Below are 15,546 nucleotides of genomic sequence, written 5' to 3'. Positions count from 1 at the left end.
TCTTGCGTTTTTGATGATAGCTATTCTAACAGGTGTGAGGTGATACCACCTTTTGGTTTTGATTTACATTTCCCTGATGATTAATGATGTCGAACTCCTTTTCAAGTATGTAACCATTGGCCATCTGTATGTCTTCAATGGAAAAAATGTCTATTCGGATCCTCTAACCATTTTTTTAATCAGATTTTCTGGCGGGCTTGCTATTGAGTTGTGTGAGTTCTCTATATATTTTGGACATTAATTAGACTCTTAGCGGATATATGATTTGCAAATATTTTCTCCCATTTGGTATGTTGCTTTTTCATTTTGTTGATGGTTTTCTTGGCTGTGCAAAAACTTAAAAAAAAATACTATTTACTTTTAGCTGTACTGGGTCTTCATTGCTGCAACAGCTTTTTTCTAGTTTCAGAGAGTAGGGGCTTCTCTTTGTGGTGGTACACGGGCTTCTCATCTTCGGTGATCTCTCTTATTGTGGAGCATGGCCTCTAGGCCTGCGGCCTTCAGTAGCTGCAGCCCTCGACTCCCACAGTCTAGAGTGCAGGGTCAGTAGTTGTGGCACAGGGGCTTAGTTGCTCCCTGGCATGTGGGATCTTCCTGGACCAGGGATTGAACCCACTTCTCATGAATTGGCAGGCAGATTATTTACCACTGACCCACCAGGGAAGCCCTGTGCAAATGCTTTTTAAGTTTGATATAGTCCCACATGTCTGTTTTTGCTTTTACTGTCAAATCTAAAAAATCATCACCAGATCCTTTTGTAGTTCATGAGCGTGATGATTGGGTGCTCACGCTGGTGCGTGACATGTGCCTCCCTCCAAACATTGTTACGACACTGGCACATTACCCGTCTGACGTGAAAATAAATAAAAAATCATCACCAAGACTGATGTCAGGGAGCTTACGGCCTATGTTTTTTTCTAGAGGTTTTATGGTTTCAGGTCTTAGATTCTAGCCTTTAATCCATTTTGAGTTAATATTTGTGTGTGGTATGAGACAGTAGTCCAGTTTCATTCTTTGGCATGTTGTTCAGTTTTCTCAGTACTATTTATTGAAGAGATTGTCCCTTCCCCATCATATATTCTTGGCTCCATTGTCATAAATCAATTAACCATATATATTTGTGGCTTTATTTCTGGGCTTTCTATTCAGTTCCATTGATCTCCTTGTCTTTTTTATATCAATACCATTCTGGTTTGGTTACCATACCTTTGTAATATAATTTTAAAACCAGGAAGCATGATGCCTCCAACTTTGTTCTTCTTTCTCAAGATTGCTTTGGCTATTTGGTGGTCTTAAACAATTCTTTATGTTAAATTTTCTGTGTTAAAATAATTAGTATAGTTTCTGTCTTGTAACTGAACTTTGATACGTATATATATATATATATATATATATATATATATATACAGACAAGTGTACACAATCATGTACATCAGAGTGCTATTTATAAAGGTAAAAACTTGTACATGATCCTACTGTGTAACAGTGACAAAATAGTTCACTCAATTGTGGTACATTCTTGCAAGGGAAAACTGTAGCCATTAAAAATATGTAACTCCATTTATGCTAACATAGAATAATATCTAAGATACCATAAGAAAGGAGATTATAAAACAACATGTGTGATAAGATTCCATTATTAAACAGTTTGTATTTTGTGCTTTTTGCTGCTGTGGATTCACCAGAAGCAGTCAGTGAGATGTTAGGCCCATCAAGGAAGGTTAAATTGAGAGAACCAGAGGAGAAAACAGCAGAGGTGTGTGGCTTCAAGCTTGTGAGAAGAGTATCGTCTAATGTTTATGTTGGGTTGTAGGTTTTCCAAAACTAGTAAGAGGTGGAAGCTCCTGCTTTGAGTTGAAAATGGACAACTAATCCAATCCCAGAAAGTTCTTTATTGGTCAGTGAAATGATTAAATGTATGTGTCAACTTGAGTGGGCCACAAAATGTCCAGATATTTGATCAAACATTCTAGGTATTTCTGTGAGAGTGTTGTGGGGTGAGATTAACACTTAAATCACTTGATTGAGTAAAGCAGATTATCCTCCATAAGGAACCTAATCCAGTCAGTTGAAGGCCTGAATAAAACAAAAGACTGACCTTCCCAGTTTAAGGTGGAGCTAGTTAGTGTTCAGAACCTGAGATGTGGAGATGAGGGTTCCATCCCTGGGTTGGGAAGGTCCTCTGGAGTAGGAAATGGCAACCCCACTCCAGAATCCTGACCTGGAAAATTCCACGGACAGAGGAGGGCTACAGTCCATGAGGCTGCAAAGACATGACTCAGCACCATACCACATCTTAGTGTAAGAGAGAATTCTTCCTGCCTCGGGGCATTTGTTGAACTGGAACTGGAGTCCTTCTGATTCCAAAACAACTTCCAGCCTTCAGACTCAAACTAGGACATTGGCTGTACAGATTTTGGATTTACCACACATGATTACATGAACCAATTTCTGATAATCTCTATCTCTCCTTCTCCCATTCTTCCTCTGCCTCTCTATCTATATCTCTATAAAATATCTCTAGATAGATGGATGGATAGATGTATAGGAAGGAAGGAAAGGAAAATATCCTAACCCTTCATCACACTTCTGGAATGCTGCTTCCATCCCATTGGCCAAAGTTCAGTCTGCGGGCATACCTACCTGCAAAGAGGCTGGGAAATACAAATTTTATCCTGAGCAACCATATGCCCAATTAAAATTCTGTGGAAAAAGTGGACAAGAGCTACTGGGGACAACAGGAAATCTGTCAGAGTCAAGAGGTACATACACCCCAGGGGGGTAAAATTACAGGTGAGTTTTAGTTCCTTACAGTTTTTTGTGATACTTGATTTTTAAAAAACTGAACATATATTTATAATTAGAGGAGAGGGGGAAGCATTGTCACTCTTTTCAGTTTGAGAAGGAAATACAGTTTGAATAAAAGAAATGGTAAAATGATACCAGGAGGGGGCTTACCTAGTAGTCCAGTGGCTAAGACTCCGTGCTCCCAGTGCATGGGGCCCTGGGTTCCATCCCTGGTCAGGGAGCTAGATCCTGTATGCTGCAACTAAGACCCAGCACAGCCAAGTAAATAAATGATACCAAGAGCTGAGGCGATCCTTAAAGAAACATATCTGCTTTCAGAAGGTCTTATGCAGTGATCCCAAGGCAGTAAAACTTCCCAGGAAATGCAGCTTCCTTTAGCAACCCTGTTTGATTCTCTGCATCTACAGATACTATCTGCATTGACGTGTGTCTACTTGCCTCAGTCCTGGTGCCAAAGGACTGTGTTCCGGGAGCGCTGTGTCTCCCTGCACCACGCATGGTGCCCCCAGGGGCTTAGGCCTCCCTAGATGTGTATTAACCCAACCCAGGCTACCTTCACATCTTAATTCCCTGAAATGATTTGCCTTAGATACGACCTGAGTAGATATGGAAATCTTAATAACCTTGCCCAAGAATGAGCAAATCCCCTGAAATCCTTGGAAGTCAAAGATTGGCGGTTTGCTGTACTTACCTGTAAAATCCATCTTGACTCTCACTTCCAACTCTCCTCATCACCATCCAGACTTGATTTCTTATCTTCTTTCTAAACCAAAGTCTAAGAAGAGCAGACTGGAAAAAGGAAAAAATTGATTTCTTATTTTTTTCCCTGGGGGTCTAGCATCAGTCCCAGATCTTTAGGTGCATTTAGAAGAACCAAGTGTTTGCTGTCCAATTCAAAGCAGAGAGTTTCCAACCAATGTTATTCTCAGAAAGTTGAAGTGAATGTTCTCAACATTTAGTCTTAAGCAATATTCTACTTCTGAACCGTGGTACCAGCTCAAGATCGGTTTGCTAATGTCATGTTTTCATTAATTCCACAAGTATTTATTGAACTCCTGATTTGCTCCAGCCTCCCTTCTACACACTGGGCGCATTGCCCTCTCATTCCTCCTCTCTCCCTCTCATCAGAACCAGCCATTCTCATGAAGTTGAAGTGTAGCCTTCCTAATGATGCTACCATATCCTCATTGTACAGGTGAAGAAACTGAGACACAGGGAGATGAAGGAAATTGCCCAAGGTCACACCCTTGGTAGGTTGTAGAACCAGTTCAGTTCAGTCGCTCAGTCCTGTCTGACTCTTTGCAACCCCATGGACTGCAGCACGCCAGGCCTCCCTGTCCATCACCAACTCCCAGAGTTTACTCAAACTCATGTCCATCGAGTCGGTGATGCCATCCAACCATCTCATCCTCTGTCGTCCCCTTCTCCTCCCGCCTTCAATCTTTCCCAGCATCAGGGTCTTTTCAAATGAGTCAGTTCTTTGCATCAGGTGGCCATAAGTATTGGAGTTTCAGCTTCAGCATCAGTCCTTCCAATGAACATTCAGGACTGATTTCTTTTAGGATGGGCTGGTTGGATCTCTTTGCAGTCCAAGGGACTCTTGAGAGTCCTACAACACCACAGTTGAAAAGCATCAATTCTTTGGTGCTCAGCTTTCTTATAGTCCAGTAAAAACAGATAATAAGTAAGATGAAGAAGCCAAGGGAGGTTGATAAGAGGACTGTTCCAAAGCAGAGAACTGAAGGTGAAGAAAGGCACCAAATGAAGCTTTCTTGGAAATCCTCCCCACACACCCCAGCCTTAGGCACCCACTAATCTACTTTCTATCTCTATGGATTTGCCTCTTCTGGAAAATTCATGTAATTGTATAATATTTTGACTGGATTCTTTCATTAGTTTTTTTCCCCCAGGTTAATCCATGTTGTGGCATGTATCATTACTTCATTCTTTTATACACAGCTCAATAATCCATGGTATGGATATGCCAGGTTTCATTTATTATCTGTTTTTGTAGAGTGATTTTAATGGTATGTGAATTACATCTCAGTTAAAAATAAAGCAATAGATTATAACCTGTTCAATACAAGAGAAAAATAAATTGAAAGTCTGTATCTGTACAAACTACTGCGCATAAAATAAGGTACAAGGATATATTGTACAGCACAGGGGCTGTAGCCAATATTTGTAATAACTGTAAATGGACTATAATCTTTAAAAATTCTCAAACACTGTGTTTTACACCTGAAACATGAAATATTGTACATCAACTATACCTCAATGGAAAAAATTTTTTAAAGAAAAGAAAAGTCTGATGAGGAATACGATATTTACGTAACTGCAAAGTGCCTCTCTACAAAATACATAATAAAAAGGGAAAAAGAGTAACTATACAGATGTGAAGCCCAGCAGATGCCGCCGGAGTCAAGCGTGCAGAGTGAACGCCGTTAGCGAGGGGACAGGTCACAGTCCCACTTCGCCTGGCCAGATGTCAGTGAGAACATTCCATTGTTGGTGTTTGATTTTCCTGCCAAAGACCTGAATAGAGTCATGAGGAAACCTCAATTAAACCCAGATGGAGGAACATGTCACAAAATAGTTCCCATGCGATCTTCAAATGTGTCAAAGACGAGAAAGTTGAGGAAAGACTGAAGAACTGTTCCACACTGAAAGAAACAGAACAATTCACATGCAAAGATCTTATAGCTGGAAGCTACATGATTTGGAGAATCGGCAAACCTGAAAGGGGTCTGAGGATTAGATGATAGTTCTGTATCATATTAATTTTATTTAGGTGTGTGTATCACATAGCAGAAAGTCCTTGTTGCTGGAAATACGCACTAAAGTGTTTGGAGATGATGAGGTATCAAGTTATCCTTTACCCTCAAATGGTTCAGGGCAAAATATCTAAATCATATTTGCAACTTTTTTCTGCATATCATATTGTTTTTAAAAATCCATACACCAGTTTCCACTGACCCCACATGCCACAACTACTAAAGCCTGGGCACCTAAAGCCCATGTGCTGCAACTAGAGAAAAGCCCCTGAAGCAACAAAGACCCAGAACAGTCAAAAAAAAAGATAAACAAATTTTTTAAAAAGAAGAAAGAAAATCATCCATCCATACTGTTAAAAAAAAATCATATGCCATTTTCCAGTGTGGTTTCATACTTTCTCAATTATTTTAACATTAATCTTCACTTTATAATCTTATATCTCATTGAATATTAATAATAGCTACCATCTATGTAACATTAAATTCTTTATACATGTGTGACAACACGCATGAAAAACCCTATAATTTATCATATCACATAGAATTCAGAAACCTGCAGTAACTTAAGCAAGAAAAGGAATTGACTGGAAGGATGTGAGATATATGGCAGGCTCTGCTGGAAATAGCTCCTCCCTCTACTTAATAAAAGTTTGTTGATCTTGAGCAAGTAACTTAACTACTCTGTGCCTCAGTTTCTGCATCCATAAAATGGAAGAAATTATAGTACCTACCTCATAAGATTGTTGTCGGAGTTAATTAGGACATGTAAAGCACTTAAAAGAGTGCCTGACACATAATGTTCCTCCATAAATATTATTTATTATCATTAACTGACTTGTCCAAAGAAACCAATGAGTGGTTTCAGTGCAGGATCTGAACCGAAGTCCATTGGAAACCAAAACCTGAACTTAGCAGCGACACTTTGTCCCAACATTAACTGAGCCATGATTCTCCCTCTCTTCTCCTAACCCTTGATGCAAGCTGAAGGACGTTCCTTCTCCCGCCCCAGGAGCAGTTACTTCCTTTTGCATTCTTCTAAGCACTGATAGCACTGATAAACACAAACTCGTCAAGCCAGCTCCACCGTTTCAGAAGGCCTGTGTCCACACCCTCCAAAAACTTTTGCTTCACTGGTACACTTTGTTTGCCTTGGGTAATATTATTCTTTTAAGTATGGAGGACACTTAATCTAAGTGATACTTTTCATGATCTTTGATCTAGGCCTGCCACAGTGCAGCTATGAGTAACATACTTGCTTTATGCAACGTCTACCGAAATATTACTCTTCCTTCTCATGGATGTGTGCTAAGTCGCTCCAGTCACGTCTGACTCTCCACAACCCCATGGACTGTAGCCCACCAGTCTCCTCTGTCCATGGGATTCTCCAAGCAAGATTACTGGAATGGGTTGCCATTTCCTCCTCCGGGGAATCTACCTGATCCGGGGACTGAACCCGCAGCTCTTATGTCTCCTGCATTGGCAGGTGGGCTTTTTACCACTAGCGCCACCTGGGAAGCCCCTTCCTTCTCATATTTGATGGAAACTATTAGGTTAGCATCTGAAAGAGTAATGCAATCCCCTGGGAGGTATAGTATTGATCATGTTTTAAATTTTATGTATTTTTCTTATGTTATGATATCTTAAAACACGACATCCTCATGGTCCAGGGGTTAAGAATCTGCCTGCCGACGTGGCAACATGAGTTCAATCCCTGATCCAGGAAGATCCCATGTGGCACAGAGCAACGAAGTCCATGTGCCACAGCTACGGAGCCTGTGCTCTAGAGCCTGCCAGCTGCAACTACCGAATCCACGTGCTGCAGCTGACGAAGCCCGTGAGCCTGGAGCCTGTGCTCTGCAATGAGAGAAGCCACTGCAATGAGAAGCCCACTCCCTGCAACAAAGAGTAGCCCCCCACTCACCACAACTAGACAAAGCCTGCACACAGCGACGAAGACCCAGTGCAGCATCCTCTCCCCCTCCAAAAAAAAAAACTTGTTGATAGGGAAGAGACTGCTCCTCCCAGAGCTACTCAATCTTTAGAGATAGCGAAGGGCTCAGCTCAGAGCACATCTTTCATACACAAGCCAACAAATCTCTAGTCTATAACTCTAATCACCTCCTTATCTAACTCACTCATCAAGCCAATACACTCATCAAGCCAATATTTCCCCTACCCTACATCATCCCAAGGCTAGGTGTAATATTAGGAATGATAGAGAAGTCATTTTTCAAGGTCTTTTTATTGACAAAAGCAGTTAGCCAGCCAAAGTGCCTTTCACCTACATGATACATGTGTGATCTCACTACCGCAGTAGGTCAAACAGAACAGAAGGTGTAAGAGCCAAAATTTCTCTGCTTTGTAAATACAATTCTATGATAGGAAAACAGTTGTGTGCTTACTGAGAGCTCTAGAGTTTGAGAACCTGACAATATAGAATTTTTGCCCACCACCAACAGCAAGAAGAAAGAGGAGGAGGGGGAGACAAAGAAAGAGAGAGAAAGGGAAGAAATAAGAGAAAAGTTGGTTTCCCATCTAAGTGTAAGGTTCTAAGGAACAGATTTCCACTCCCCCCGTCCCCTCTGCCAGAATAAGATAGAAAAATTCTGTGTTCTGAAGGGACAGTGTTTTCTAACCTAAAGTTCTATACCCAGCCAAATTATCCATGAACTGGGAGGATAGAATGAAGACATTCCCAGATATGTAAGCTCTCAGCATCTTTTCTTTCTCAGAAAGTGAATGGAGCATGAGGGAGAGAGCCATGAAAAAGGAACTTATGGGATCCAGAAGACAGGAGATCTAGCTCAGGAAAGAGGCAAAAGGAAGGGCTAGTGCTGCCACTTCTAGCAGGCTAGAGAGGAATCAGTCCCAATCAAAGCAAGAGGACAGAGAAGCATGGGGGAATGTATCCAGGACAAAGAAAAAGAAAAACATTAATAGACTATCTTATGTATTTGAATCTATTGAGAGGTTTTCTATTCCTGTCAGAGACTTTGTGGGTCGACTGGTGATAAGCACATAGAAAACGAAGTGTAGCCAATTTGTTGAACAGATGGGACCTATGAGGTGTAGGCAGAAAAGAAGTTTATTCTTGGATGCAAAGTTTATTCTTCGCATCTTCAGATTGTCTCTGGGAAGCCAGTTCTTCCCTCATACCCATTTGATGAAGTCTAGGGCAAACCTCACTCTGAGGTAATAAAACTCTCTTCATCACTTAAAACTCCCAAGCAGTCTCAGTTCAGTAATTATAATGTCCCCTCTTATGCATTCTGCTGAATCACATGAAATTGTCATTCTCGTGAACATAGGTGGTTGAATACTGGCAGTTTCACTTGATTCACTCTAATGAGTCAAAACTTTCAAATTTATTTAAAATAAAAATCATCTCCCCATCTGTCTCTTTGGGCTGGTCACCTGAGGAGAGAAGGGGCAGCCTGGTGGGCTTCTCTCTTTCCCCACTCAGGCCTTCCACCACCCTCCTCCACTCAGGAGTCAGCCTGTGCTGCCTCCAGGAATGAAGCAGGCTATGGAGGCAAAAGAGAAGAGGCGATGTGGGTGCTCTGTGACCTTGGCAGGTGTTCACAAGGAACTCTACCTCTCCCATCTGTGAGGCTCCAGAGGCACTCCTCCAACCCCCCCACCTACCAGCGTGCACTCCACTCCATGGGTGGGGCCTTGGTCAACCTGAAGACCCCTCGATTTGATGACTGCTTACAATTCCGCCTTTAGCCCCCAGGCATCCAACCTCTTTGATGGGGTCGCCTCACACCACAGGGAAAGCCTCTCAGAAAAGATGCAAGCTGGTGTTTCCCCAGCTCAGCCCAATCTGGTCCTCAGGACACTGTCCTGTACCCTTGAACACCACCTCCCCATTCCCTCTGCCTCTATCAAAGCAGTCAGCCAGTCTCAGGGCCTTTCATCTACGCCTCTCAGGCGTGAGTCAGACAGCACTCACTGTGTCACCTGGGTTTCCAGGGACACATCAAGCTCTTCAAGAGGTCTTACTGAAGTGCCTTTCTTTAGGCTCAAAGAAAAAACATCTTTCTCCTCCCCTCCCCACAAACGAGCAAATGTATTATCACATCTCATTCTCTCCAAACTTTTTTTTAATAATTTCTGGAAATTTCAACCTTGCCCTTTCATGCTCTTGAATGGGTAAGGGACCAAAGATAAAATCAGTTTTTTGTTTTTTTTAATTTAGTAGATTTAATTTATTATTATTTTTAGAGCAGTTTTAGGTTCACAGTGACATTGATCAGAAGGTAGAGAAATGTTCTGTGTATGCTCTGACCAAACAGATACATAGCCTCCTCCTCTATCAATGTCCTGCACCAGACTGGCACATGTGTTACAATCACGAACCTACTCGGGGGTTTCCCTGGCAGTCCAGTGGTTAGGACTCTACGCTTCCAATGTAGGCGGCATGGGTTCAATCCTAGTTGGGAAACTAAGATCCCTCATGCCACTTGTAGTGACCAAAAATTAACAACAACAAAAACCTACACAGACATTACTATCAAAGGCCATAATTTACATTTGGATTCACTCTTGGTGTTATATATTCTATAGATTTGAAAAGATATATAATGGCATGTATCCACCATTATGGGGCTTCCCTAGTGGCTCAGCTGTAAAGACTCTGCCTGCAATACAGGAGCTGCAGGAGAAGTGAGTTCAATCCCTGGGAAGATCCCCTGGAGGAAGCACGGCAATCCACTCCAGTATTGTTGCCTGGAGAATCCCGTGGACAGAGGAGCCTGGCGGGCTACAGTCCATGGGGTCACAAAGACTCAGACATGGCTGAAGCAACTGAGCACGCATGCATTCATCATTATAGTGTCGTGTAGAATAGTTTCACTGCCTGAAAAATCCTCTGTGCTCTTTTTATTCATCCCTCCTTCCCTCCAAGCCCCTGGCAACTATTAATCTTCTCCTAACAGTCTCCATAGTTTTGCATTTTCCAGAATGTCATACAATTGAGATCACATGGTATGTAGCCTTTTCAGATTGGCTTTTTCTCAGTAATTTGCATTTAAGTTTTCGTCTTGTCTTTTCGTGGATTGATGCCTCATTTCTTGTTAGTGTAGAATAATAGCCCATTGTCTGAATGTACCACAATTTATCCATTCACTTACTGGAGGACATGCTTCCACATTTTGGCAATTATGGATAAAGCTGCCGTAACCAGTTTTTAATCACCTCTTTTACAAGTCCCGCCTGGGTGGATTTAACTTTGGAATGGGGAAGCATCAGTTGAAACTGAGACTGAAATAGTTCTCTATTACATCCTGTTACATGAGGAAATGAAAAATCAAGGCAAATAATAACTTCAGGGAAGAAAATGTATGTAGGAAATGCAATTTAACCATATTACTCTATATAATCAGTGGTGAATACCATTACTTATACAGTCAATATAAATATTGAATCAAGAATTGTGATAGAAACATGTTGGAGGGATGAGAAAAGGAGAAATTTGTGTTGTGGAATGGGTTGGAATAGGACTAAGAGAACAAAATTCTCTATACCATGGTAAGCAAGCAACAGTAGAAGTCTAAACTGAAGAATCAAGAACTGTCTGCACAGGCATGTCATTTAGAAACACAAAGGAAGAGACTTCCCTGGTGGTCCAGTGACTGACCACGTTCTCAGTGCAGGGGACCGAGATTCAACCCCTGGTCGGGAAACAAGATCCTACTTGCCTCAGCTGAAAGTCCTGACCACAGCACTAAAGATCCCAAGTGCCACAACTAAGATCCAGCCCAGCAAAATAAAAGAAAGAAAGGAAGACAAAAGAAGATACCAGAAGAGCTGAAAGAGTTCACAGTGAGTGGGTTGGGGTGTTGGTTCATGATAAGCTTCTTAAAACTATTTGACTCTTAAAACTATGGATGTACTACATTGAGTAAGTGATTTAACTTTAAAAACTGTAATAAAATACATGGCTTCCCTTGTGGCTCAACTGGTAAAGAATCCACCCGCAATGCGGGAGACCTGGGTTCGATCCCTGGGTTGGGAAGATCCCCTGGGGAAGGGAAAGGTGACACACTCCAGTATTTTGGCCTGGAGAAGTCCATGGACTGGACAGTCCAAGGGGTCGCAAAGAGTCAGACACGACAGAGCAACTTGCGCTTTCACTTTTGCTTTCCTTTCAAGCGATTTAATTTAAAAAACTGTAATAAAATACAAAACCTATCTAGAGACTACATAATATTTGAGTATAACAAGAGCACTTGTGGGAATCTCCTGGTGGTCCACTGGTTAAGCTTTGGAGCTTTCACTGCCGTGAGCCCGGGGTTCAATCCCTGGTCAGGGAAATAAGATCGCAGAAGTTGAGCATGACAGCCAAAAAGAAAAGTGCCCTTAATGAGAAATTATTTGCACGAAGCCAGAAGTTATTTTGCATGCCCAGAAAGCTTTCTAGTGTTACAGATAAAATTGCTCCCTGTAGCCTTCTGCTTGCAGGATAATATAAAAATACATCATCTTATTTCCAAATAACCTTGAGATAAGCAGTGGATTCTCCTACAGGCTCAATTTAAACTTATATCGTGAGGGATCTGTTTTCCCTACTGGATTATTTAGTAATAAATTTGAGAGATAACCAGATCGGCTAAGCCAACAGGGGCTACCTCATTGCCCTAGAAGTAACTCATGATCACTACTTCTCACCTCACTTATCCTGGAGCCCATAACTTCCCTAAAATGAAACTCAAGCAAGATTTTTTAAGACAGGGACCTCCCTGGAAGTCCAATACTAAGACTCCATGCTCCCAATGCAGAGTTCAGTCCCTGGTCAGAGAATTAGATCCCACACGGTGCAACTAAAGACCCTGCATGCAGCACAGTCAAATAAATAAATTTTTTTTAAAGATTTTTTTGGACAACGGGCAGGAGAAAATGACCAAAAAATGAAAAAGAGAGGTATGTCCTTCATGTAACCTCCATGAGAACAGGGGTCTGTCTTGAACATTTCAGTATTCTCAGTGTCTGGCCCATAGTTAATGCTCAGTAAATATCTAATTTTGTTTATTTATTTATTTATTGAATAAACAAATCAACAAGTGACCCTACCTCCCCAATTTTCCCCAAGATCTAGGTGCATTGGAAAAAAGTTATATCTACCATAAATCTAGAAAAATCAACAGGTAAGAGCCCTTAGATAAGGGCTCAAAACACCTCACTGGGTGTTTTGTGAAACAGCCAATTACAAATATTGGAAACGTAAAATCTACCAAGTGCATGAGGAGATATGTGAAGATGTTGACACTAGTATTAGTTATAATAGCAAGAAATGGCACTAACCTAAAAGTCCATCGAGAGAAGCCTGGGTAAATACAAGATGGTATACTCATGTGATGGGATACTCTATAGCAGTGACAACGAACAGACTAAATTTATATGTATATAAATATAGATGAACCACCAAAAAATGTAATGTTGAAGGAAAAAAAAAGCAACTCGTAGAAGAATTCAAACAGTATGATGCCATTTATATAAGATTTTTAAATATACCAAAGAATATTGTTTCCAAAGCCTTCATCTGCAGTGAAAGTATAAAAATGCATGTTGTTGTTGTTTAGTTGCTAAGTCATGTCCAACTCCTTTGTGACCCCGTGGACTGTAGCCTGCCAGGCTCCTCTGCCCATAGGATCTCCCAGGCAAGAATACTGGAGAGGGTTGCCATTTCCTTCTCCAGAGGATCTTCCTGACCCAGGGATCAAACCCCCATCTCCTTCATTGACTGGCAGATTCATTACTGCTGAGCTACCATGGAAGCCCCAAAAATGCATGGAAATAAGAAATACTAAATGTTGAATGAATGAACCTGTGCCCCCTGCTTTCAGTTTTATTGATGTCCGCTCTTATCTTTGTTATTTCTTTCCTTTTGCTTGCTTTGGGTTTAATTTGATCTTTTTCTATCTTAAGTAGAGACTTAAGAAAGTTTCTTAAGAGACTAGGATTGAGACTTTTATGCTGTGCTGAGATAAGCATTCAACACTACAAATTTTCCTCTCAGTTCAGTTCAGTCGCTCAGTTGTGTCCGACTGTTTGCGATCCCATGGACTGCAGCATGCCAGGCTTCCCTGTCCATCAGCAACTCCCAGAGCTTACTCAAACTCATGTCTATCATATTGGTGATGCCATCCAACCATCTCATACTCTGCCATCCCCTTCTCCTGCCTTCAGTCTTTTCCAGCATCAGGGTCTTTTCCAATGAGTCAGTTCTTCGCATCAGGTGGCCAAAGTATTGGAGTTTCAGCTTCAGCATCAGTCCTTCCAATGAATATTCAGGACTGATTTCCTTTGGAATGGACTGGTTGGGTCTCCTTACAGTCCAAGAGACTCTCAAGAGTCTTCTCCAACACCACAGGTCAAAAGCATCAATTCCTTGGTGCTCAGTTTTCTTTATAGTCCAACTCTCACATCTATACATGACTACTGGGAAAACCATAGCTTTGACTAGACAGACCTTTGTCAGCAAAGTAATGTCTGTTTTTTAATATGCTGCCTACGTTGGTCATAGCTTTTCTTCCAAGGAACAAGCGTCTTTTAATTTCAGGGCTGCACTCACCGTCTGCAGTGATTTTGGAGCTCAAAAAAATAAAGTCTGTCACTGTTTCCACTGTTTCCCCATCTATTTGCCATGAAGTGATGGACCAGATGCTATGATCTTAGTTTTCTGAATGTTGAGTTTTAAGTCAACTTTTTCACTCTCTTCTTTCACTTTCATCAAGAGGCTTTTTAGTTCCTCTTCACTTTCTGTCATAAGGGTGGTGTCATCTGCATATCTGAAGTTATTGATGTTTCTCCCGGCAATCTTGATTCCAGCTTGTGCTTCATCCATCCTGGCATTTTCGTATGAGGTACTCTGCATATAAGTTAAATAAGCAGAGTGACAATATACAGCCTTGACATACTCCTTTCCTGATTTGGAAGCAGTCTGTTGTTCCATGTCCAGTTCTAACTTGCTTCTTGACCTGCATACAAATTTCTCAGGAGGCAGGTCAGGTGGTCTGGTGTTCGCATGTCTTTAAGAATTTTACATATTTTGCTGTGATCCACACAGTCAGATAGACAGAGTGCCTGAAGAATTTTCCTCTAAGTATTGCTTTAATTGCATTTCCAAATTTTTTGATGTGTTATAATTGCATTTTCATTCAGTTCAAAATACTTTTAGATTTCTCATTCCTATGAGAAACAAATTTACCAACTAGAACTAGTGCTTTTTATTTTTTCTTTTTAATTTTACTTTAATGCGAGTGTTTTTATACAGTTCTTTTTGCCATTAACTTTACAGTTACCAGTCAAAACACCATTTTCCAATGTTATTTAGGTCAGCTGCTTTTTTATCTCACCCCATCAGTGAGATCCATTTGTTATAGTCTTCATTCCATCTTGGAATCTTTGTTGATTTTTAAACATTTCCATACGATAAAGTTCTTTCTGTAATGGTTTTGGAAAATGCAGAGTCACATATCCACCACGTCAGTAGCCTGCAGACCAGTTTAATCACTTAAACACCTAGAGGTTCTTCTTTGTAGGCTTCTGGTCAACTATATCCCTTTCCCCCAACCACTGATCTGTTTTCTGTCCCTATAATTTTGCCTTTCTCAGAATGTCATATGATCGGAGGCAAACATACGTAGGCTCTTGGGTTTTGTTTTTCTCATCTAAAGAGATGCAATCTGGTTTCATCCTGTTATTTCACAGACTTGGCTCCTATTCCTTGTCATTGCTTTGCAGCGTTCCTCGGTGTGGACGGACTGCCATCCGTTTGTCCGTTCACCTGTTGGAGGACATCTTGGCTTTACCCAGGATCGACTGCTATGAATGAAGTTACAGTAAACATTAGTGTAAGGTTTTAATATCTTTTTAATTCACTTGTATAAATACCTAGAACTAGGATTGCTGAGTTGTATGATAAGTGTGTTTAACTTTATAAGAAACTGCAAGCTGTCTT

At 41.1% G+C, this 15,546-nt stretch overlaps 1 protein-coding gene and 1 non-coding gene across 2 annotated transcripts in view; both read left to right on the top strand.

The window, feature by feature from the left end:
- The window catches only part of LOC133044325 (uncharacterized), a 29,165-nt gene that overhangs the window by 1,469 nt on the left and 12,150 nt on the right, over positions 1 to 15,546 (top strand). The window lies entirely within an intron of this gene.
- On the top strand, positions 750 to 854 carry LOC133045365 (small nucleolar RNA U13). Its single transcript, XR_009690240.1, has one exon. It is a non-coding gene; the product is annotated as a small nucleolar RNA U13 (small nucleolar RNA).

The sequence above is a fragment of the Dama dama genome, chromosome 23 (assembly GCF_033118175.1).
Source record: "Dama dama isolate Ldn47 chromosome 23, ASM3311817v1, whole genome shotgun sequence".
Lineage (NCBI taxonomy): Eukaryota > Metazoa > Chordata > Mammalia > Artiodactyla > Cervidae > Dama > Dama dama.
Note: the sequence above shows the minus strand (reverse complement) of the source record. Positions and strands in the feature narration are given on the sequence as shown.